Source organism: Oncorhynchus nerka, linkage group LG4 (assembly GCF_034236695.1).
Source record: "Oncorhynchus nerka isolate Pitt River linkage group LG4, Oner_Uvic_2.0, whole genome shotgun sequence".
Taxonomy (NCBI): domain Eukaryota; kingdom Metazoa; phylum Chordata; class Actinopteri; order Salmoniformes; family Salmonidae; genus Oncorhynchus; species Oncorhynchus nerka.
The window spans coordinates 75,403,477-75,429,708 of NC_088399.1; the positions used below are offsets into that span (position 1 = coordinate 75,403,477).

Here is a 26,232-nt window from a genome sequence, read left to right on the forward strand (position 1 = left end):
ACGCACCACACTCTGGAGAGCCCTGCGGTTTCGGGCGGTGCAGTTGCCGTACCAGGCGGTGATGCAGCCTGACAGGATGTTCTTAATTGTGCATCTGTAAAAGTTTGAGGGTTTTAGGTGCCAAGCCAAATTTCTTCAGCCTCTTGAGGTTGAAGATGCGCTGTTGCGCCTTCTTCACCACACTCTGTGTGGGTGGGCCATTTCAGTTTGTCTGTGATGTGTACACTGAGGAACTTGAAGCTTTCCACCTTCTCCACTGTGGTCCCGTCGATGTGGATAGGGGGGTGCTCCCTCTGCTGTTTCCTGAAGTCCACTATCAGCTCCTTTGTTGTGTTGAAGTTGGGTGAGAGGTTATTTTTCTGGCATCACACTCCCAGGGACCTCACCTCCTCTCTGTAGGCTGTCTCGTCAGTGTTGGTAATCAGGCCTACTACTGTTGTGTCATCTGCAAACTTTTGAGTTGGAGGTACACAGTCATGGGTAAACAGGGAGTACAGGAGGGGGCTGAGGACGCATCCTTGTGGGGCCCCAGTGTTGAGTATCAGCAAAGTGGAAGTGTTTTTTCCTACCTTCACCACCTGGGGGCGGCCCGTCAGTATGTCCAAGACCCAGTTGCACAGGGTGGGGTTCAGACCCAGGGCCTCAAGCTGAATGATGAGCTTGGAGGTTACTATGGTGTTGAATGCTGAGCTAGAGTCAATGAACAGCATTCTTACATAGGTATTCCTCTTGTCCAGATGGGATTTTTTATTTTTATTTTATTTTTTATTTTACCTTTATTTTACTAGGCAAGTCAGTTAAGAACAAATTCTTATTTTCAATGACGACCTAGGAACAGTGGGTTAACTGCCTGTTCAGGGGCAGAACGACAGATTTGTACCTTGTCAGCTCGGGGATTCGAACTTGCACCCTTTCGGTTACTAGTCCAACGCTCTCACCACTAGGCTACCCTGCCTAGGGCAGTGTGCAATGTGATTGCATCGTCAGTGGATCTATTGGGGCCATAAGCAAATTGAAGTGGTTCTAGGGTGTCAGCTAAGGTAGAGGTGATATGACTAGTCTCTCAAAGCACTTCATGATGACAGAGGTGAGTGCTACTGGGCGATAGTCATTTAGTTCTGCCTTTTCCTTTGCTTTCTTGGGTACAGGAACAATGACGGACATCTTGAAGCAAGTAGGGACAGCAGACTGGGATAGGGAGAGATTGAATATGTCCGTAAATACTCCAGCCAGCTGGTCTCGGAGGACACGGCTAGGGATGCCGTCTGGGCCGGCAGCCTTGCTAGGGTTAACACACTTAAATGTCTTACTCTCGTCAGCCACGGAGAAGGAGAGCCCACAGTCCTTGGTAGCGGGCCTTGTTGGTGGCACTGTGTTATCCTCAAAGCGGGCGAAGAAGGTGTTTAGCTTGTCCGAAATCAAGACGTTGGTGTCTTTTATGTTGCTGGTTTTCCCTTTGTAGTCTGATTTTCTGTAGACCCTGCCACAAACGTTTCATGTCTGAGCCGTTGAATTGCGACGCCACTTTGTCTCTATACTGACGTTTTGCCTGTTTGGTTGCCTTTCAGACCGACTAACTAATACTGTTTGTATTCAGCCACATTCCCAGTCACCTTGCCATGGTTAAATGCGAGGGTTTGCGCTTTCAATTTTGTGCGAATGTTGCCATCTATCCATGGTTTCTGGTTAGGGTAGTTTTTAATAGTCACAGTGGGTACAACATCTCCTATACACTTCCTGATAAACTCCGCCACCGTATCAGTGTATTCATCAATATTATTATCGGAGGCTACAGGAAGCATATCCCAGTCCGCGTGATCAAAACAATCTTGAAGCGTGGATTTCGATTGGTCAGAGCAGCGTTGAATAGTTGAGTGTTTTAGCGGCGTGAGTACTACAGTCAATTTGTTGATAGAACTTAGGCAGCCTTTTTCTCAAATTTGCTTTGTTAAAATCTCTAGCTACAATAAATGTGGCCTCAAGATATGTGGTTTCCAGTTTGCATATAGTCTAGTGAAGTTCTTTGAGGGCCGTCGTGGTATCGGCTAGAGGGAGGACACACACGGCTGTGACTATAACCGAAGATAATTCTCTTTGGAGATAATATGGTCAGCATTTGATTGTGAGGTATTCCAGGTCGGGTGAACAAAAGGACTTGAGTTCCTGAATGTTATCACAATCACACCATGATTCGTTAATCATGAAACATACACCTTCTTCTTACCGGAGAGATATTTATTCCTGTCTGTGCGATGAACTGAGAACCCAACTGGCTGGACAGACTCAGACAGTATATCACGAGAGAGCCATGTTTCCATGAAACAGAGTATGTTACAATCCCTGATGTCTCTTTGGAAAGAAATCCTCACCCTGAGCTCGTCAACTTTATTATCCAGAGACTGAACATTAGTGAGTAATATACTCGGAAGCGGTGGGTGGTGTGTGGGCACCTCCTAAGTCAGTTTAGAAGACCACTCCGAGTACCTCTACTCTGCCAACGTTGTTTTGGATCGGCCTCTGGAATCAGTTCAATTGCCCTGGGGGGACGAACAATGGAATCTGATTTGGGAAAGTTGTATTCCTGGTCGTAATGCTGGTAGTGCTGTGGAGTTACCGCCACTCTGATATCAAATAGTTCTTCCCGGCTGTATGTAATAACACAAAAAAAATGATCAGCTAATAATGTCAGAAATAACACATCAAAAAAATCATCTAGAAACACAGCAGCCCTCTCTGTCGGTGCCATTTTCCATCTTTTTCCCCCAATGGAACACACACATGCAGTGTGAGAAACAGTGTTTACTGGGAGTACTGAATACACACACACACAGTGTGAGGAACAGTGTTAACTGGGAGTACTTAACACACACACACAACCCCCTCTGGGGGAGGATATAAAGGTAGAGGTGCTAAGAATAAAGTTTGCTGTGTGTCCTCACTCTCACTACTTTCATGAACTCCAGACTCTACACCGAAAACCAGTCTATCCCCATAATTTGAATTTCAACAGCAGCAAGAATCCAAGTAGATGGAACAATGGGCAACAAATCAAGAATACAAATGTACATAGTTAACTATTTTGACAGTACCTAATGCATATTACAATATCATTATCATATGGTGAGGGAACACGCCTTCAGAATGAAGAATCCATAAACCCCAGACCAATTTATTTTTTTAATCTGTGACGTCAGTGGGCACGCAGAAGTAGAGGAGTTGATACCGGCGAATGGACAGATCATGAAAGTCAGCAAATTTCTCCACATCTGAAAGATCACCCGGACAAGTGACGAATATCTGTCACATATTCGATACCAGAACCTTATATAATGGATGTATATTGCTGCAGACGCTTTCGCTGTTTTGATCCGATTCAAATTGACAGGGATGAACAACTTGCTAGCCTTCGGTAATGTGCCCCGTGCTCGAGACGTTAGCAAGCTAGATTCAAATTAAATGTGTTGTCATTACTTGAGAAAAAAATCTATCGATTTGAGAACAAAATCAGTGGTAATTAATGCCGACTACGGTCAATACATTTTTTAACTAGGCAAGTCAGTTAAGAACAAATTCTTATTTTCAATGACAGCTTAGGAACAGTGGGTTAACTGCCTTGTTCAGGGGCAGAACGACAGATTTTTTACCTTGTCAGCTCGGGGATTCGATCTTGCAACTTTTTGGTTACAAGTCCAACCCTCTAACCACTCGGCTACCTGAGGTTCCCCAAGTGCTGTCACAGAGCAATTGACAGAAATCAACTGTGCAAATGCACATAAAAAAAGCCATTCTACTTGTAAAATGCGGTGAAATAAGATTACAATTGGGCAGTTATTGAGCTGTTTTGTAACAGTTGTTTGTTTGTTAAAGTGTTTCATACACTCCATTTGAACTTTCATCACACACTTCTCATCAGTGTCTGATCAACACACACAACCATTTAAGACCATGTTAGCGCAATGGCTATTGGGCAAACCATCTCCACTCTCTTAGGTGGATTGACTTGGCAATCCAATCTGATGTTTGAATCTGATTTTATACCTCCTCACAGAAGGAAAGACAAATGAGAGAAAGATGGCAAGAGAGAGAGGATGAGAGTAAATGATAGATCATTATTTTCTTGTCACCTCAGAGATAGGAGGATTGTCTCCATAAACACTCCCACAATGCCTGTGAGGGGAGGAAAGCCATGCCGTATACTACCAGCCCCCAGGTGTGTGTGTACTTGCCCCCAAGCTCTAAATGTATGGCCCAGGATTAGCTACACGATATACGCTTCTTTCTATAATGAGTGTGTCTGGGTGTGTGTGTGTCTGGGTGGGCGTGTGTGTGTGTGTGTCTGTGCTCACTTACTCCTCTGTGAGGCACTGTAACATTGCAAAAGAGAGTAATGACATCATCATCTCTCTCTTCTCTGTGTGTGTGTGTGTGTAATGGGTTGTGTTGTGTTGTCCTGGATAACTCTAAGGACACAGATGTATGAGTCTGCAGGGACAGAGGGAAGAAGGGAGGGCAGAGCGAGTGAGAGAAATAGAGAGGGGAGAAGAGAGGGAAATAGAGAGGGGAGAAGGGAGGGAAATAGAGAGGGGAGAAGGGAGGGAACTAGAGAGGGGAGAAGGGCTGTGGTGGCATAAAAAATCCATCATATAGTCTTAGCCCCTAGCTAACACCTCCCTTTCTAACCTGAAAACAGGTCTTTGTTACAGTGGGAGTCCCTATTTCTATAGCCTCACTGCTTCCTGTGTGTGTTTGTGTGTGTGTGTGTGTGTGTGTGTGTGTGTGTGTGTGTGTGTGCGTGTGTTCTTGCCTTATACTCTTCAACAGTTAATCCAGCCAGACAAAATCAATGGTATGAGATCCTACGACTACAAAGGGAGGCTTACTGGATATCCTATCTAAAAACATTGACCCCTAGTGGTCTGAATATTGATTTTGATCTCAGGCCCTTTTTATGAACAATTCTCTCTTTTATGAACAAGTTCCCCCTGTTGATGATACTTATTATGCATTATGGTTGAACCAAAAGATTACATGTAAACACATTTTTTTAATGAAATGGGAAACAATTGAATTTCTATGTTAAATTGAATTGGACAATGATGTATGTTGATGCTAATATTATGTACAATATTCAGTTATGTTTCCATATGATGACAGTGGCCTAATGTGTTCAATGTGCCGTGACCTGTTGTTTTTGGGCTGTTTCCTTCAGTTCATTCTAATTAACTTAGTGGTTATGACACACCCCTCACTATTGGCATTGGTTGCACTAGTTGCACTGTTTGCCTACATAACCTGGTACAAGCATTCATGGCATTTCCCTGAAGAAGACACATTGATGCTGAAACGTTGGTGATCGACCCAGTAAATGACTGGGAGTTTATATATGGAGTGTGCCACTCTCTTTATTTGTATAGCTTATAGTTTATTCGCCTTTAGTCAGCACCTCTACATAAAATCATTTTCTCTGGGTGTGCGCCAGCTCATGTCTTTTCTTTGACTATGATGCTGACATAATCAACCTCCTATTCCCTATACTCAAGTAAGAAATACAAACTCAGACATTTGAATTGTTAAACAAGGTGGATAAAACTAGGCCTATTTTTCCTGAATCCTTTTGAAGGAAGAAGAGAGGATTTGAACATTTTGCTCTGTCATGTTTCTATGTGATTTTTGATCCTAACCCTTCTGCCATTCCTTCTCTCTTTCCCTCTCTTCTCTCTCTCCAGGTTTTCGCAGAAATGAAGACATGAGAGCGATGGAGGTGTTGCCTATTCTGAAGGAAAAAGTTGCCTTCCTATCAGGTGTGTGTGTGTGTGTGTGTGTGTGTGTGTGTGTATGAGAGAATCATCCTTGTTTCTTTCTTCATAAACAAAGCTAATGGAACCTGACACATTGGCTACTTAGAGCTTTACACACTTACAGCTCCCAGGCATGGAATTACACACATGCACACTCTCTGAGTGTGTGTAATTATCAAATCAAATGTATTTATAAAGCACTTCGTACATCAGCTGATATCTCAAAGTGCTGTACAGAAACCCAGCCTAAAACCCCAAACAACAAGCAATGCAGGTGTAGAAGCACGGTGGCTAGGAAAAACTCCATAGAAAGGCCAAAACCTAGGAAGAAACCTAGAGAAGAAACCTAGAGAGGAACTCTCTCTCCGAGAGAGAGAAAGAAAGAGAGAAAGGGAGAATTAGAGAGAGCATACTTAAATTCACACGGGACACCGGATAGGACAGGAGAAGTACTCCAGATATAACAAACTGACCCTAGCCCCCCGACACATGAACTACTGCAGCATAAATACTGGAGGCTGAGACAGGAGGGGTCAGGAGACACTGTGGCCCCATCCGATGACACCTCCGGACAGGGCCCAACAGGAAGGATATAACCCCACCCACTTTGCCAAAGCACAGCCCCCATACCACGAGAGGGATATCTTCAACCACCAACTTACCATCCTCGACAAGGCCGAGTATAGCCCACAAAGATCTCTGCCACGGCACAACCCAAGGGGGGGCGCCAACCCAGACAGGAAGATCACATCAGTGACTCAACCCACTCAAGTGACGCACCCCTCCTAGGGACAGTATGAAAGAGCCCTAGTAAGCCAGTGACTCAGCCCCCTGTAATAGGGTTAGAGGCAGAGAATCCCAGTGGAAAGAGGGGAACCGGCCAGGCAGAGACAGCAAGGGCGGTTCGTTGCTCCAGAGCCTTTCCGCAACAGCCTTTTCTAACAATTTTGAGAGGAATGGAAGATTCGAATATAGGCCGAATAGTTTTTTATATTTTCTGGGTCAAGGTTTGGCGTTTTCAAGAGAGGCTTTATTACTGCCACTTTTAGTGAGTTTGGTACACATCCGGTGGATAGAGAGCCGTTTATTATGTTCAACATAGGAGGGCCAAGCACAGGAAGCAGCTCTTTCAGTAGTTTAGTTGGAATAGGGTCCAGTATGCAGCTTGAGGGTTTAGAGGCCATGATTATTTTCATCATTGTGTCATGAGATATAGTACTAAAACACTTGAGTGTCTCTCTTGATCCTAGGTCCTGGCAGAGTTGTGCAGACTCAGGACAACTGAGCTTTAAAGGAATACGCAGATTTAAAGAGGAGTCCATAATTTGCTTTCTAATAATCGTGATCTTTTCTTCAAAGAAGTTCATGAATTTATTACTGCTGAAGTGAAAGCCATCCTCTTTGGGGAATGCTGCTTTTTAGTTAGCTTTGCGACAGTATCAAAAAGGAATTTCGGATTGTTCTTATTTTCCTCAATTAAGTTGGAAAAATAGGATGATCGAGCAGCAGTAAGGGCTCTTCGATACTGCACGGTACTGTCTTTCCAAGCTAGTCGGAAGACTTCCAGTTTGGTGTGGCGCCATTTCCGTTCCAATCTTCTGGAAGCTTGCTTCAGAGCTCGGGTATTTTCTGTATACCAGGGAGCTAGTTTCTTATGAGAAATGTTTTTACTTTTTAGGGGTGCAACTGCATCTAGGGTATTGCGCAAGGTTAAATTGAGTTCCTCAGTTAGGTGGTTAACTGATTTTTGTCCTTTGGCGTCCTTGGGTAGACAGAGGGAGTCTGGAAGGACATCAAGGAATCTTTGTGTTGTCTGTGAATTTATAGCACGACTTTTGATGTTCCTTGGTTGGGGTCTGAGCAGATAATTTGTTGCAATTGCAAACGTAATAAAATGGTGGTCCGATAGTCCAGGATTATGAGGAAAAACATTAAGATCCACAACATTTATTCCATGGGACAAAACTAGGTCCAGAGTATGACAGTGACAGTGAGTAGGTCCAGAGACATGTTGGACAAAACCCACTGAGTCGATGATGGCTCCGAAAGCCTTTTGGAGTGGGTCTGTGGACTTTTCCATGTGAATATTAAAGTCACCAAAAATTATAATATTATCTGCTATGACTACAAGGTCCGATAGGAATTCAGGGAACTCAATGAGGAACGCTCTATATGGCCCAGGAGGCCTGTAAACAGTAGCTATAAAAAGTGATTGAGTAGGCTGCATAGATTTCATGACTAAAAGCTCAAAAGACGAAAACGTAAATGTCGTAAATGTTAGCAACACCTCCGCCTTTACGGGATGCACGGGGGATATGGTGTAGCCAGGAGGTGAGGCCTCATTTAACACAGTAAATTTATCAGGCTTAAGCCATGTTTCAGTCAGGCCAATCACATCAAGATTATGATCAGTGATTAGTTCATTGACTATAATTGCCTTTGAAGTGAGGGATCTAACATTAAGTAGCCCTATTTTGAGATGTGAGGTATCATGATCTCTTTCAATAATGACAGGAATGGAGGAGGTCTTTATCCTAGTGAGATTGCTAAGGCGAACACCGCCATGTTTAGTTTTGCCCAACCCAGGTTGAGGCACAGACACGGTCTCAATGGGGATAGCTGAGCTGACTACACTGACTGTGCTAGTGGCAGACTCCACTAAGCTGGCAGGCTGGCTAACAGCCTGCTGCCTGGTCTGCACCCTATTTCATTGTGGAGCTAGAAGAGTTAGAGCCCTGTCTATGTTGGTAGATAAGACGAGAGCACCCCTCCAGCTAGGATGGAGTCCGTCACTCCTCAGCAGGTCAGGCTTGGTCCTGTTTGTGGGTGAATCCCAGAAAGAGGGCCAATTATCTACAAATTATATATTTTGGGAGGGGCAGAAAACATTATAGCTGTGGCTAGTGAGGGATCAGACCCCAGACACTTGACCTTTGACCTCTCGTCTGTTCTTCCTGCCAGCTCTCGACTATTTTAGTGTTCAATGTTTCTCATCGCGCCGAAGCAGGAGGAATAAATGTGTGTGTGTTTGTGACTGTGTGTGTTTGTGACTGTGTGTGTTTGTGACTGTGTGTTTGTGACTGTGTGTGTTTGTGACTGTGTGTTTGTGACTGTGTGTGTTTGTGACTGACTGTGTGTGTTTGTGACTGTGTGTTTGTAACTGTGTGTGTGTTTGTGTCTGTGTGTAATTCCTCTTCCTCTTTTGTCTGACTCCATTCTCCTCCTGTGTGTGGCCAAGGTCACTGACAGACCATAATAAACAGAAGTATGACTCAGAGAGAGAAATAAAGAGAGGAAGAGAGAGGAGGGTCTGAGTAAGTGGTTGCTATAGTGATTAGTTACTGTCTGTCATAACCATTTCCCATCAATGCATTTTGGAAAGTAATTGGCTTTGAAAGGAGAGGAGTGGTTTGGGGAGGGAGGGAGGGTGAAAGGAAGAGGGTGGTGTAGGAAATGAGTAGGGAGGTATTGAAATATGAAGAAATGTGGGGGTGGAGGGTGGTATAGATTGTATATCCAGATACAATTAGGTCTACATAACACATATTGATATAGTCAAAGAAATGACCACAGGGTTTCTATAGAAATAGTTCTATGTTTCTGTATACTGCTATATAGTTTTCCTGATAAAAAATAAATGTTTTCCCTGCCTCTGAGTACCTGTTACTGACTGTGGCCATGATCGTACTCATGGGAATATAACTCTCTGTTTCGGTCTATGTTCACCAGGAGGCAGAGGTGTGTGTGTGTGTGTGTGTGTGTGTGTGTTTGTGTGTGTGTGTGTATGCTGCACTGTGCTCTAAGCTGACCGTTTTATCCTCTGTGTGTGTGTGTGTGTGTGTGTGTGTGTGTGTGTGTGTGTGTGTGTGTGTATGCTGCACTGTGCTCTAAGCTGACCGTTTTATCCTCTCTGTGTGTGTGTGTGTGTGTTCACTCTCTAAGTTGATTGTTTTATCCTGTGTGTTCCAGGGGGCAGAGACAGACGCGGTGGTCCAGTGTTAACGTTTCCTTCACGCAGTAACCATGACAGAATACGAGCCGACGACCTCAGAAGACTCATAGCGTACCTCGCTGGCATCCCCAAGTATGTCTGTTTGTGTCTTTGTGTGTGTACAGTGTCTGCATGCGTACATATTGTGTGTATATTTGTATGGTTGGTTTAGTCTCTTGGATTCAGATCTTTAGCCAAACACGAGAGACAGAGAGCGGGGGAGGGAGGAAGAGAAAAATGGAGTGATGAAAACAAAGAGAGAGATATTGTGGGCCAGAATACCTGCTGCAGCTCCTCTGCTGCCAAGAACCCTTCCTCCACACTGTCACTAGAGAGAGGGAGAGAGAGATGGATGGAGAGATGGAGAGTCGGACCGAGGAGGAGGGAGGGATAGCGAGAGGGATGGGGAGTCGGAAACGAAAAGGAGGGAGTGAGAGATGGAGACAGCGAGGGGAAGAGGATAGAGCGAGAGAGAGAGAAAGAGAGAGAGCATGTGCGGAGAGGTGTGTGTGAACAACAGTGTCGCAGCAGCAGAGGCGGTACGGTTGCTGTATCTGCTCAGTAATAGTTGTTGGCTAAGTTTGAGTAGGTCTACGCTGCTGCTGTCTCCTTCTAGGTACGTCTCTCCTCGCTCTCCATCGTATCGCTCTCTCCTCATTAAAAATCTCTTTAATGGCTCTTCTCGCTCTCTATGTAAATGAGATGTTGATCTCTCTTAGCTTTTTCACTCTATCCTCTGTATAATGTATTTCTGTGTTTGTGTGTTCTCTCCCTCTCTTTTCAGTGTATAGGGAGTCAGAGTTTCTGTTTTAGTTTTAGTTTACCTGGAAAACATCTGCAGACTCTCTTTAGCTGACAAACAAATAGACAGACAGAGGATGGAAGGATGGATAGAAAGAGAAGGAATCCAGAAATAGTCTTGGGAGGGAATAAAGGGATTGAGAGAGATGAAGGATAGATCCTAAAAGAGAGTGAGTATTCGCCCGAGAGAGAGAAAGAGAGAGAGAGAGAGAGAACTCTCTGTTGTGGTCCACAGAGAGAGGGAATAGAGGAAAAGACATGGTGGGATGACTAGAGGCTGTTTATTACTAGCCATGCAGGATGTATAGTGCAGTGGGACAAGATTAGTTTAACTACGGTCTTGATGCTGATGATGGATTCAGTCTCTTCTGCTTTGTTTTGGTCGTTATACTGAGTGTTAGGTTGCAGATTTTTCTTATCTGGCTGGAAATCACTGTACTTGTGTGTTTGTGTGCGCGTCCGTCCGTGCGTTGTAGTGCATGCTATGTGTGCTTTTCACAGTACAGAAAATGCGTCATCTCCATCTCATGGTTTGTTTTGATTCTCTCCCAACCTCCTCCCTTTCCTCTCTTTCTCTACCTCCCACTCACCCTCCTCCCTCTGTCTCTACCACTTCTCTCTCTGCTCCCTCCCCTTTCCCACCCTCCCACTCTCACTCTTTCGCTACCACCTCTCCCCTCCTACCTTCTCTCTCCCTCCACACCTCCCTCCACCCTATCTTTCGCTACCACCTTCCCTCTCCTTCCTCCCACCCCCTCCCTCATCCTCCTCCCTCCCTCCCCTTGTCCAGTGAGGAGGTGATCCAGCATGGCTTCACAGTCATAGTAGACATGCGAGGCAGTAAATGGGACAGTATCAAACCTCTACTGAAGATCCTCCAGGAGTCGTTCCCCTGCTGTATACACATAGCGCTCATCATCAAACCAGACAACTTCTGGCAGAAACAACGCACCAACTTCGGCAGCTCCAAGTTCGAATTTGAGGTAAAATGACTGTTTTTCTTTATTCAATTGCAGCGATTTGGTGTACCTCAAACTTGATTTTGAGGTTCATATAGTTTTTTGGGGTCAATCAAGCAATTAAAATAATGAATTGTAGTAAAGGACTTTAGTTAATCATAATTAATTACGATTTTAGAATTAGCTCAAATTTGCACAAAAAAAAGCAGTGCAGTGAGTTATAGGCATACTATGTTTTGATATAATTAAATAAACATCAAATAATTTTTATCAGAATGTTTTAATGACATTTTTACCATACACAACACAAAAGCCACTAACATACAGCTAGCTATTAGGCCTAATGCTCCCAATATTTTCAGGCCTACTACCTGTTATCAATGTTTTTGAAGTTTAGCACTTGCATGCACACACACACACACACACTGTTAAAGCTTCAGGCATTCTAAATTAGCATTCTCCCTTTTTCTGATTGGGGGGTTGACTATTGGTAAAAAATAACTGGCTCTATGGATACAAAGACCAAAAAGCTTTTAAACCTGTCCAACAATGCTGTGAATCCCACAGAAGACAATGACAATAGATCAGCCAGGTCTGAGTTCATGTAAAATGTCAGAACTATTATCTAGCCTAGGCTACATATCCATGTTCTTCAACATGAACTAGTCTCAAGCTGCTAGTACTACAATTGGGATAATTTGCTTAAATCTTTTGACCTATGAACTACAACAAAAACAGTAGCCTAGCTAAATGGAATGGATTTCCTGTTCTGATTTTAAATAATTGTGGGAAGTTAGTTGAATCAAGAGGCATTCAGCCGTTGTAAACATTATTTGGGTTAGCTAGCTAGGTAACGCTAGCACAATGAGCAAGCTACTTCTGTACAATTTTTTGTTTTTACTGTTATCTAAAGAAACGCCTGGGAATGTGTTAATGGTTGAACTTTCCTTAAAATGGTTGCTGAAAGCAGCGCACATAATGGATGTTTAAGCACCACAGTAGATGGGTTGGCTTTATAACGGAAATGATGCGCTCGCATTTCTGTGGCCAGAAGCCGTGCTTTGTCATAATTCTGAGCAGTCAGACAGCGAGCGACAATGACAAGAAGCTGCCATGTGGGGAATCATAGGTGGCTTGTTTCAGCTAGCTGTATCTCGCTCTTGATACTTACTATGTCTTGGTTTGATGTGTTTTGCCTTATTTCATGTGAATGCTAAAATTCGCTAGCTAGCTAACCAACAACTGTACCGATGTATTTGAGAGACAAAAAGCGCAAATTGTGCAAATGTATTTATGTTTTCAGTAAGCACTTGGTGACGAATACAGCATGTTGTCAACAATCTATGCCAACCCTGTCTGTTTTGCCCCAAAATTGCACTCGCGTCAGTTTTGTTGCTAAACAACCAATCCATCTATAGAGACAGACAGCTAATGAGAAAGAGTGCACATTGCACAGTGTGTGTGCGTTTGTTGTGCTTTAAAGGGTCAGTGTGGAAACACGTGCGCTTAAAAGGGTCTGTGCACTGAAGAAATGGAGATGCGATTAACGGCATCCGAAGAAAATATGCCATAACACGTTATTAGCGTCTTATCTTTGACAGGCCTTTTATTATGGCATTTTTTGTTCTTCCAATGCATTTTAATACCAGTGCCTTCAGCCCAATCAGAACAAACTCAACAGCAACATGGTATATAGTGTGTGTTAACTGTCAGATGGAAGTCTACTGCTCTGTTATGTTCTGCTGTATTATATTTTTGATTTAGAATCACAATGGGGTATTGTTAGGAGCTGCTTGTTTTGACACACACAAGCTGCTCCTGCAGAGCAAGGCAATAATATAATAGTGTTAAATCCTGCAGAGCAAGGCAATAATGTAATAGTGTTAAATCCTGCAGAGCAAGGCAATAATATAATAGTGTTAAATCCTGCAGAGCAAGGCAATAATGTAATAGTGTTAAATCCTGCAGAGCAAGGCAATAATGTAATAGTTTTAAATCCTGCAGAGCAAGGCAATAATGTAATAGTGTTAAATCCTGCAGAGCAAGGCAATAATGTAATAGTGTTAAATCCTGCAGAGCAAGGCAATAATGTAATAGTGTTAAATCCTGCAGAGCAAGGCAATAATGTAATAGTGTTAAATCCTGCAGAGCAAGGCAATAATGTAATAGTTTTAAATCCTGCAGAGCAAGGCAATAATGTAATAGTGTTAAATCCTGCAGAGCAAGGCAATAATGTAATAGTTTTAAATCCTGCAGAGCAAGGCAATAATGTAATAGTTTTAAATCCTGCAGAGCAAGGTAATAATGTAATAGTGTTAAATCCTGCAGAACAAGGCAATAATGTAATAGTGTTAAATCCTGCAGAGCAAGGCAATAATGTAATAGTGTTAAATCCTGCAGAGCAAGGCAATAATGTAATAGTGTTAAATCCTGCAGAGCAAGGCAATAATTTAATAGTGTTAAATCCTGCAGAGCAAGGCAATAATGTAATAGTGTTAAATCCTGCAGAGCAAGGCAATAATGTAATAGTTTTAAATCCTGCAGAGCAAGGCAATAATGTAATAGTGTTAAATCCTGCAGAGCAAGGCAATAATGTAATAGTGTTAAATCCTGCAGAGCAAGGCAATAATGTAATAGTGTTAAATCCTGCAGAGCAAGGCAATAATGTAATAGTTTTAAATCCTGCAGAGCAAGGCAATAATGTAATAGTGTTAAATCCTGCAGAGCAAGGCAATAATGTAATAGTTTTAAATCCTGCAGAGCAAGGCATGTAAATGTAATAGTTTTAAATCCTGCAGAGCAAGGTAATAATGTAATAGTGTTAAATCCTGCAGAGCAAGGCAATAATGTAATAGTGTTAAATCCTGCAGAGCAAGGCAATAATGTAATAGTGTTAAATCCTGCAGAGCAAGGCAATAATGTAATAGTGTTAAATCCTGCAGAGCAAGGCAATAATTTAATAGTGTTAAATCCTGCAGAGCAAGGCAATAATGTAATAGTGTTAAATCCTGCAGAGCAAGGCAATAATGTAATAGTTTTAAATCCTGCAGAGCAAGGCAATAATGTAATAGTTTTAAATCCTGCAAAGCAAGGCAATAATGTAATAGTGTTAAATCCTGCAGAGCAAGGCAATAATGTAATAGTGTTAAATCCTGCAGAGCAAGGCAATAATGTAATAGTTTTAAATCCTGCAGAGCAAGGCAATAATGTAATAGTGTTAAATCCTGCAGAGAAAGGCAATAATGTAATAGTTTTAAATCCTGCAGAGCAAGGCAATAATGTAATAGTTTTAAATCCTGCAAAGCAAGGCAATAATGTAATAGTGTTAAATCCTGCAGAGCAAGGCAATAATGTAATAGTGTTAAATCCTGCAGAGCAAGGCAATAATGTAATAGTTTTAAATCCTGCAGAGCAAGGCAATAATGTAATAGTGTTAAATCCTGCAGAGCAAGGCAATAATGTAATAGTGTTAAATCCTGCAGAACAAGGCAATAATGTAATATTGTTAAATCCTGCAGAGCAAGGCAATAATGTAATAGTGTTAAATCCTGCAGAGCAAGGCAATAATTTAATAGTGTTAAATCCTGCAGAGCAAGGCAATAATGTAATAGTGTTAAATCCTGCAGAGCAAGGCAATAATGTAATGGAGTGATATGCTATTTGGTTTGATTTATATACCGTTTTATTTGCTGTGTCTAATGTGATAATGCGTGGAGCTCTACTTTTTGTTGTTGTATTAAGTTAACATACACACACGCAGTTGCACACCCTGTTAGAGCAGAACCACGGGTGTATTGGCTTGTTTCGATTGGTTGATGGTGTGTGAAGCCATGTCACTGTCAGCCAGTTGCCACAGGGCAAAATACACATACAGGATTAAACACCACCTGCTCTCTACCCTGCTGTGCGTGCGTGTGTGTGTGCGTGTGAGGCCGTGCCTGCGTTTGTGTACGTGCATGTGTGTGTGGTTTCAGCACCACATTTTGCTCTGTAAAATCACTTTGTCGTCCAATGCTGGGTTATGCTTTTAAAATGTGAAAATTAAATATTAACATTCCATTAGGAGCTGAAACAGATGGAACATTACTGTATAAGAGATGGAGGGAATAGAGCGAGGGAATAGAGCGAGAGATGGAGGGAATAGAGCGAGAGATGGAGGGAATAGAGCGAGAGATGGAGGGAATAGAGCGAGAGATGGAGGGAATAGAGTGATAGATGGAGGGAATAGAGCGAGAGATGGGGGGAATAGAGCGAGAGATGGAGGGAATAGAACGAGAGATGGAGGGAATAGAGCGAGAGATGGGGGAATAGAACGAGAGATGGGGGAATAGAACGAGAGATGAGTGGAACAGAGCGAGAGATGGGGGGAACAGAGCGAGAGATGGGGGGACAGAGCGAGGGATGGGGAATATAGTGTGAGATGGGGGGAATAGAACGAGAGATGGGTGGAACAGAGCAAGAGATGGGGGAACAGAGCGAGAGCTGGGGGACAGAGCGAGGGATGGGGGGAACAGAGTGAGAGATGGGGGGAACAGAGCGAGAGATGGGGGAACAGAGCGAGAGATGGGGGGACAGAGCGAGGGATGGGGGAATAGAGTGAGAGATGGGGGGAATAGAGCGAGAGATGGAGGGAATAGAGTGAGATATGGAGGGAATAGAGTGAGAGATGGGGGAATAGAGCGAGAGATGGGGGAATAGAGTGAGAGATGGAGAGAATAGAGCGAGAGATGGGGGAATAGAGCGAGAGATGGGGGAATAGAGCGAGAGATGGGGGGAACAGAGTGAGAGATGGAGGGAATAGAGTGAGGGATGGGGGAATAGAACGAGGGATGGAGGGAATAGAGTGAGGGATGGGGGAATAGAGCGAGGGATGGGGGAATGGAGTGAGGGATGGAGGGAATAGAGCGAGGGGTGGAGGGAATAGAGTGAGGGATGGGGGGAATAGAGTGAGGGATGGGGGAATAGAGTGAGGGATGGGGAATAGAGGGATGGAGGGAATAGAGTGAGGGATGGGAGGAATAGAGTGAGGGATGGAGGGAATAGAGTGAGGGATGGGGGAATAGAGCGAGGGATGGGGATAATGGAGTGAGGGATGGAGTGAATAGAGCGAGAGATGGGGGGAATAGAGAGAGAGATGGAGGGAATAGAGCGAGATATGGTGGGAATAGAGCGAGAGATGGGGGGAATAGAGCGAGGGATGGGGGACAGAACGAGGGATGGAGGGAATAGAGTGAGAGATGGAGGGAATAGATTGAGAGATGGAGGGAACAGAGCGAGAGATGGAGGGAATAGAGCGAGTGATGGGGGAATAGAACGAGAGATGGGGGAAACAGAGTGAGAGATGGGGGGAACAGAGCGAGAGATGGAGGGAATAGAGCGAGATATGGGGGAATAGAACGAGAGATGGGGGAATAGAGCGAGAGATGGGGGAATAGAATGAGAGATGGGGGGAACAGAGTGAGAGATGGGGGGAACAGAGCGAGATATGGTGGGAATAGAGAGAGAGATGGGGGAATAGAGCGAGAGATGGGGGAACAGAGTGAGAGATGGGGGACAGAGCGAGGATTGGGGAATAGAGCGAGAGATGGAGGGAATAGAACGAGAGATGGAGGGAATAGAGCGGGAGATGGGGGAATAGAATGAGAGATGGAGGGAATAGAGTGAGGGATGGGGGAATAGAGCGAGGGATGGGGGAATGGAGTGAGGGATGGAGGGAATAGAGCGAGGGGTGGAGGGAATAGAGTGAGGGATGGGGGAATAGAGTGAGGGATGGGGGAATAGAGCGAGGGATGGAGGGAATAGAGTGAGGGATGGGAGGAATAGAGTGAGGGATGGAGGGAATAGAGTGAGGGATGGGGAATAGAGCGAGGGATGGGGATAATGGAGTGAGGGATGGAGTGAATAGAGCGAGAGATGGGGGAATAGAGAGAGAGATGGAGGGAATAGAGCGAGATATGGTGGGAATAGAGCGAGAGATGGGGGAATAGAGCGAGGGATGGGGACAGAACGAGGGATGGAGGGAATAGAGTGAGAGATGGAGGGAATAGATTGAGAGATGGAGGGAATAGAGCGAGAGATGGAGGGAATAGAGCGAGAGATGGAGGGAATAGAGCGAGTGATGGGGAATAGAACGAGAGATGGGGGGAACAGAGCGAGAGATGGGGGAACAGAGCGAGAGATGGAGGGAATAGAGCGAGATATGGGGAATAGAACGAGAGATGGGGGAATAGAGCGAGAGATGGGGCAATAGAATGAGAGATGGGGGAACAGAGTGAGAGATGGGGGAACAGAGCGAGATATGGTGGGAATAGAGAGAGAGATGGGGGAATAGAGCGAGAGATGGGGGGAACAGAGTGAGAGATGGGGGACAGAGCGAGGGATTGGGGAATAGAGCGAGAGATGGAGGGAATAGAACGAGAGATGGAGGGAATAGAGCGAGAGATGGGGGAATAGAGCGAGAGATGGGGGGAATAGAGCGAGAGATGGGGGGGAACAGAGTGAGAGATGGGGGGAACAGAGCGAGAGATGGAGGGAATAGAGCGAGATATGGGGGAATAGAACGAGAGATGGGGGAATAGAGCGAGAGATGGGGGAATAGAATGAGAGATGGGGGGAACAGAGTGAGAGATGGGGGGAACAGAGCGAGAGATGGGGGAACAGAGCGAGATATGGTGGGAATAGAGTGAGAGATGGGGGAATAGAGCGAGAGATGGGGGGAACAGAGTGAGAGATGGGGGGGACAGAGCGAGGGATTGGGGAATAGAGCAAGAGATGGAGGGAATAGAACAAGAGATGGGGGAACAGAGTGAGAGATGGGGGGAATATAATAGAGTGAGAGATGGGGAATAGAGTGAGAGATGGGGGAATAGAGTGAGAGATGGGGGGAATAGAGCGAGAGATGGGGGAATAGAGCGAGAGATGGGGGAATAGAGCGAGAGATGGGGGAATAGAATGAGAGATGGGAGTAGAGTGAGAGATGGAGGGAACAGAGCGAGGGATGGGGGAATAGAGTGAGAGATGGGGGAATAGAGTGAGAGATGGGGGAATAGAGCGAGATATGGGGGAATAGAGCGAGGGATGGAGGGAATAGAGTGAGAGATGGGGAGAATAGAATGAGAGATGGAGGGAATAGAGCGAGATATGGGGAGAATAGAATGAGAGATGGAGGGAATAGAGCGAGAGATGGATGGAATAGAGCGAGGGATGGAGGGAATAGAGTGAGGGATGGGGGAATAGAACGAGGGATGGAGGGAATAGAGTGAGGGATGGGGGAATAGAGCGAGGGATGGGGGAATGGAGTGAGGGATGGAGGAATAGAGCGAGGGGTGGAGGGAATAGAGTGAGGGATGGGGGAATAGAGTGAGGGATGGGGGAATAGAGTGAGGGATGGGGGAATAGAGCGAGGGATGGAGGGAATACATTTACATTTACATTTAAGTCATTTAGCAGACGCTCTTATCCAGAGCGACTTACAAATAGAGTGAGGGATGGGAGGAATAGAGTGAGGGATGGAGGGAATAGAGTGAGGGATGGGGAATAGAGCGAGGGATGGAGGGAATAATGAGGGATGGGGAATAGAGAGGGATGGGGGAATGGAGTGAGAGATGGGGGAATAGAGAGAGGGATGGAGGGAATAGAGTGAGGGATGGGGGAATAGAGTGAGGGATGGGGGAATAGAGTGAGGGATGGGGGAATAGAGCGAGGGATGGAGGGAATACATTGAGAGATGGAGGGAATATTTGAGAGATGGAGGGAATAGAGAGTGAGGGATGGAGGAATAGAGTGAGGATGGGGGGGAATAGAACGAGAGATGGGGGAACAGAGTGAGAGATGGGGGAACAGAGCGAGAGATGGAGGGAATAGAGCGAGATATGGGGGAATAGAACAAGAGATGGGGGAATAGAGCGAGAGATGGGGAACAGAGTGAGAGATGGGGGGAACAGAGCGAGAGATGGTGGGAATAGAGAGAGAGATGGGGGAATAGAGCGAGAGATGGGGGAACAGAGTGAGAGATGGGGGACAGAGCGAGGGATTGGGGAATAGAGCGAGAGATGGAGGGAATAGAACGAGAGATGGAGGGAATAGAGCGAGAGATGGGGAATAGAATGAGAGATGGAGGGAATAGAGCGAGAGATGGGGGGGACAGATGGGGCAGAGAGGATGGGGGAATATAGTGAGAGATGGGGGGAATAGAATGAGAGATGGGTGGAACAGAGCGAGAGATGGGGGGAACAGAGTGAGAGATGGGGGGAATAGAGCGAGATATGGGGGAATAGAGTGAGAGATGGGGGAATAGAGTGAGAGATGGGGGAATAGAGAGAGATGGGGGAATAGAGCGAGAGATTGGGGAATAGAGCGAGAGATGGGGGAATAGAGCGAGAGATGGGGGAATAGAATGAGAGATGGGGGAGTAGAGTGAGAGATGGGGGAACAGAGCGAGAGATTGGGGGGACAGAGCGAGGGATGGGGGAATAGAGTGAGAGATGGGGGAATAGAGTGAGAGATGGGGAATAGAGTGAGAGATGGGGGAATAGAGCGAGATATGGGTGGAATAGAGCGAGGGATGGAGGGAATAGAACGAGGGATGGGGGAATAGAGCGAGGGATGGGGGACAGAACGAGGGATGGAGGGAATAGAGTGAGAGATGGAGGGAATAGAGCGAGAGATGGGGGAATAGAGCGATTGATGGGGGAATAGAGTGAGGGATGGAGGGAATAGAGCGAGATATGGGGAGAATAGAATGAGAGATGGAGGGAATAGAGCGAGAGAGATGGATGGAATAGAGCGAGGGATGGAGGGAATAGAGTGAGGGATGGGGGGAACGAGGAGAACGAGGGATGGAGGGAATAGAGTGGAGGGAGGGATGGAGGGAATAGAGTGAGGGATGGGGGAATAGAGCGAGGGATGGGGGAATAGAGTGAGGGATGGGGGAATAGAGTGAGGGATGGGGGGAATAGAGCGAGGGATGGAGGGATGGAGGGAATAGAGTGAGGGATGGAGGGAATAGAGTGAGGGATGGAGGGAATAGAGTGAGGGATGGGGAATAGAACAAGAGGGATGGAGGAATAGAGGGAGGATGGGGGAACAGAGTGAGGATGGGGGGAATAGAGCGAGGGATGGGGGGAATAGAGTGAGGGATGGGGGAATAGAATGAGAGATGGGGGGAATAGAGTGAGAGATGGGGGGAGCGAGGGATGGGGAATAGAGCGAGAGATGGAGGGAATAGAGATGGAGGGATAGAGCGAGAGATGGGGGAATAGATGAGAGATGGAGGGAATAGAGCGAGAGATGGGGGAATAGAGCGAGGGATGGGGGGGATGGCGGGGAGAATGAGAGATGGAGGAATAGACAGAGTGAGAGATGGGGGAATAGAGCGAGAGATGGGGGAATAGAGTGAGAGATGGGGGAATAGAGAGAGAGATGGGGGGGGAATAGAGCGAGATAGAGCGAGAGATGGGGGAATAGAGCGAGAGATGGGGGAATAGAGCGAGAGGGGAGAATGGGGAATAGAATGAGAGATGGGGGAGTAGAGCGAGAGATGGGGGAACAGAGCGAGAGATGGGGGAACAGAGCGAGAGATGGGGGAATAGAGTGAGAGATGGGGGAATAGAGTGAGAGATGGGGGAGAGTGAGAGATGGGGGAATAGAGCGAGATATGGGTGGAATAGAGCGAGGGATGGAGGGAATAGAACGAGGGATGGGGGAATAGAGCGAGGGATGGGGACAGAACGAGGGATGGAGGGAATAGAGTGAGAGATGGAGGGAATAGAGCGAGAGATGGAGGGAATAGAGCGATTGATGGGGGAATAGAGTGAGGGATGGAGGGAATAGAGCGAGATATGGGGAGAATAGAATGAGAGATGGAGGGAATAGAGCGAGAGATGGATGGAATAGAGCGAGGGATGGAGGGAATAGAGTGAGGGATGGGGAATAGAACGAGGGATGGAGGGAATAGAGTGAGGGATGGAGGGAATAGAGTGAGGGATGGGGGAATAGAGCGAGGATGGGGGAATGGAGTGAGGGATGGAGGGAATAGAGCGAGGGGTGGAGGGAATAGAGTGAGGGATGGGGGAATAGAGTGAGGGATGGGGGAATAGAGTGAGGGATGGGGGAATAGAGAGGGATGGAGGGATGAGGGATGGGGGAATAGAGTGAGGGATGGAGGGAATAGAGTGAGGGATGGGGAATAGAGCGAGGATGGGGATAATGGAGTGAGGGATGGAGTGAATAGAGCGAGAGATGGGGGAATAGAGTGAGAGATGGGGGAATAGAGCGAGAGATGGGGGGAATAGAGAGAGAGATGGAGGGAATAGAGCGAGATATGGTGGGAATAGAGCGAGAGATGGGGGAATAGAGCGAGAGATGGGGGAATAGAGTGAGAGATGGAGTGAATAGAGCGAGGGATGGGGGACAGAACGAGGGATGGAGGGAATAGAGTGAGAGATGGAGGAAATAGAGTGAGAGATGGAGGGAATAGAGCGAGAGATGGAGGGAATAGAGCGAGTGATGGGGGAATAGAACGAGAGATGGGGGTTACAGAGTGAGAGATGGGGGAACAGAGCGAGAGATGGAGGGAATAGAGCGAGATATGGGGGGAATAGAACGAGAGATGGGGGGAATAGAGCGAGAGATGGGGGAATAGAATGAGAGATGGGGGGAACAGAGTGAGAGATGGGGGAACAGAGCGAGAGATGGGGGAACAGAGCGAGATATGGTGGGAATAGAGTGAGAGATGGGGGAACAGAGTGAGAGATGGGGGACAGAGCGAGGGATTGGGGAATAGAGCGAGAGATGGAGGGAATAGAACGAGAGATGGAGGGAATAGAGCGAGAGATGGGGGAATAGAATGAGAGATGGAGGGAATAGAGCGAGAGATGGGGGGACAGAGCGAGGGATGGGGGAATATAGTGAGAGATGGCGGGGAATAGAATGAGAGATGGGTGGAACAGAGCGAGAGATGGGGGAACAGAGCGAGAGATGGGGGACAGAGCGAGGGATGGGGGAATATAGTGAGAGATGGGGAATAGAGAGTGAGAGATGGGGGAATAGAGTGAGAGATGGGGGAATAGAGTGAGAGATGGGGGGAATAGAGCGAGAGATGGGGAATAGAGTGAGAGATGGGGGAATAGAGTGAGAGATGGGGGAATAGAGCGAGAGATGGGGGGAATAGAGCGAGAGATGGGGGAATAGAGCGAGAGATGGGGGAATAGAGCGAGAGATGGGGGAATAGAATGAGAGATGGGGGAGTAGAGTGAGAGATGGAGGGAACAGAGCGAGAGATTGGGGGGACAGAGCGAGGGATGGGGGAATAGAGTGAGAGATCGGGGGAATAGAGTGAGAGATGGGGGAATAGAGTGAGAGATGGGGGGAATAGAGCGAGATATGGGTGGAATAGAGCGAGGGATGGAGGGAATAGAACGAGGGATGGGGGGAATAGAGCGAGGGATGGGGACAGAACGAGGGATGGAGGGAATAGAGTGAGAGATGGAGGGAATAGAGCGAGAGATGGAGGGAATAGAGCGATTGATGGGGGGAATAGAGTGAGGGATGGAGGGAATAGAGCGAGATATGGGGAGAATAGAATGAGAGATGGAGGGAATAGAGCGAGAGATGGATGGAATAGAGCGAGGGATGGAGGGAATAGAGTGAGGGATGGGGGAATAGAACGAGGGATGGAGGGAATAGAGTGAGGGATGGAGGGAATAGAGTGAGGGATGGGGAATAGAGCGAAGGATGGGGAATGGAGTGAGGGATGGAGGGAATAGAGCGAGGGGTGGAGGGAATAGAGTGAGGGATGGGGGAATAGAGTGAGGGATGGGGGAATAGAGTGAGGGATGGGGGAATAGAGCGAGGGATGGAGGGAATAGAGTGAGGGATGGGGGAATAGAGTGAGGGATGGAGGGAATAGAGTGAGGGATGGGGAATAGAGCGAGGGATGGGGATAATGGAGTGAGGGATGGAGTGAATAGAGCGAGGAATGGAGGGAATAGAGTGAGGGAAGGGGGAATAGAGTGAGAGATGGGGGAATAGAGTGAGGGATGGGGGAATAGAGTGAGAGATGGGGGAATAGAGTGAGGGATGGGGGAATAGAGCGAGGGATGGAGGGAATAGAACAAGGGATGGGGGGAATAGAGCGAGGGATGGGGGACAGAACGAGGGATGGAGGGAATAGAGTGAGAGATGGAGGGAATAGAGCGAGAGATGGAGGGAATAGAGCGAGTGATGGGGGGAATAGAGTGAGGGATGGAGGGAATAGAGCGAGATATGGGGAGAATAGAATGAGAGATGGAGGGAATAGAGCGAGAGATGGATGGAATAGAGCGAGGGATGGAGGGAATAGAGTGAGGGATGGGGGAATAGAACGAGGGATGGAGGGAATAGAGTGAGGGATGGAGGGAATAGAGTGAGGGATGGGGGAATAGAGCGAGGGATGGGGGAATGGAGTGAGGGATGGAGGGAATAGAGCGAGGGGTGGAGGGAATAGAGTGAGGGATGGGGGAATAGAGTGAGGGATGGGGGAATAGAGTGAGGGATGGGGGAATAGAGCGAGGGATGGAGGGAATAGAGTGAGGGATGGGGGGAATAGAGTGAGGGATGGAGGGAATAGAGTGAGGGATGGGGGAATAGAGCGAGGGATGGGGATAATGGAGTGAGGGATGGAGTGAATAGAGCGAGGGATGGAGGGAATAGAGTGAGGGAAGGGGGGAATAGAGTGAGGGATGGGGGGAATAGAGTGAGGGATGGGGGGAATAGAGTGAGGGATGGGGGAATAGAGTGAGGGATGGGCTGACACATTCTAACCTTGACTTGTTGTGATTTTCTCCTCTCTGCCTTTCTTTGGATTTAGAGGGCTGCATCTTTCATTTGTTTCTTCCATCACTCCTCTCATTCTGACTATCATCCTGCCCACGCAAGGCTTTGTCAGGTCTCTCTCCTCAGCCCTCTCTCCTCATCCCTCTCTCCTCTCTCTATCCTTCAATCTGAGTGTGGGTGTTAACCTTGCTGTGTGGGTTGGTATTATCTTGGCAACATAAAGCACTTGAGAATGGAAACAATCTCTCCCATATTTCTCAATCTGTACAGACATGTCTTTACCTTTTCTGAGCAAAAAGTCATTTTAGAAATGTCCCCAAAAAACGTTACATTAATCATCAGACTATCAATATGAAGAGAGAATCATTTATCTCTGTCCACTCCTCTTTTTGTCACAGCCAATCAAAACTTTGTCTGAGTGTCTGAATCACCATTAGTGTTGTGTGGGTCACTGACGGAGTGGACACTAGTTGGGCACAGGGTGAGGGCACGGGGTGGGCACCGGGTGGGCACAGGGTGAGGGCACGGAGTGGGCACAGGGTGGGCACGGGGTGAGCTTCTCCTGGTCCTGTCTACCATTGTGAACCAAAAAGCTGTGATGATTCAGTTGGAATTGATTTAAATGTTCTCTATCCCTCACTCTTGTCCCTATCTTTCCCTTCCCTTGTCATCTTTCGTCCTCATCTCTCTCTCTCTGTCCCCCACGTCTCTCCTCTCTTCCTCCCCCCTCTCTCGTATTCTCTCTAGACCACCATGGTATCGTTGGAGGGTCTGTCTAAGGTGGTTGACCCCTCCCAGCTGACCGCTGACTTCGAGGGAAGTCTTGAATACAACCATGATGAGTGGATCGAGGTACATCCTGCCGATCAATGAATCAATCAATGAATCAATGGTTTGCCTTTTTTTTTAGATAATATATATATATATATATATATAAACTAAAATATGCGCAGACACACACACACACAATGTAGCTGTCTTAGTCAGTACTACAACCAGAAGTTAATCAATACATCCATATCTGTGTTCTTTTCCAGGTGCGGGTTGCGTTTGAGGAGTTTACGGGGCACGCGGGTCACATGTTGTCGAGGCTGGAGGAGATGCAGGAGGTGGTGGCGAGGAAAGACTTCCCCACGGACCTGGACGGGGCGCGGCGCATGATAGAGGAACACGCCACGCTGAAGAAGAAGGTCATCAAAGCTCCTATAGAGGAACTGGATACGGAGGGACAGAGGTAGGCTATGCAACACACGTACACAGGCACACACACATTGACGCAGACATGCGTGCACTCACTCACTCACTCACTCACTCACTCACTCACTCACTCACCACTCACTCACTCACTCACTCACTCACTCACAAACAGACTGATGGTGATGCTAATTTTACTCTTCTGATGATGTGTCTGTGTATGTTGTGTGTGTCCTCTCCCAGGTTGCTGCAGCGTATCCAGAGCAGTGAGTCGTACAGGAACTCTAACGCCAGCGGTGTGTGTAACACTGACACCCAGGGGCTGGTGCCACGCGTCGCCACCCTGCTGGACAAACTCCACAGCACACGACAACAGCTCCACCAGGCCTGGCACATCAGGAAACTGCAGCTGGACCAGTGTTTCCAGCTCCGCCTCTTTGAACAGGATGCTGAGAAGGTACCATGGATGGATGGATGGATGGATGGATGGATGGATGGATGGATGGATGGATGGATGGATGGATGGATGGATGGATAGATGGATGGATGGAAGAAAAGAAAAGAAAGTGCAACAGTTACTGGTGCTAGTATGATTTGCTGTGTGTGTGAAGGGGGGGTGAATAGTTCTAGTCTAATATACTGATAAATAGGGGATAATAGATGGATTGTTTCAGTA

At 46.6% G+C, this 26,232-nt stretch overlaps 1 pseudogene; it reads left to right on the top strand.

Moving 5' to 3' along the window:
* Positions 1–26,232, top strand: part of LOC115128801 (triple functional domain protein-like) — a 141,183-nt pseudogene that overhangs the window by 33,608 nt on the left and 81,343 nt on the right.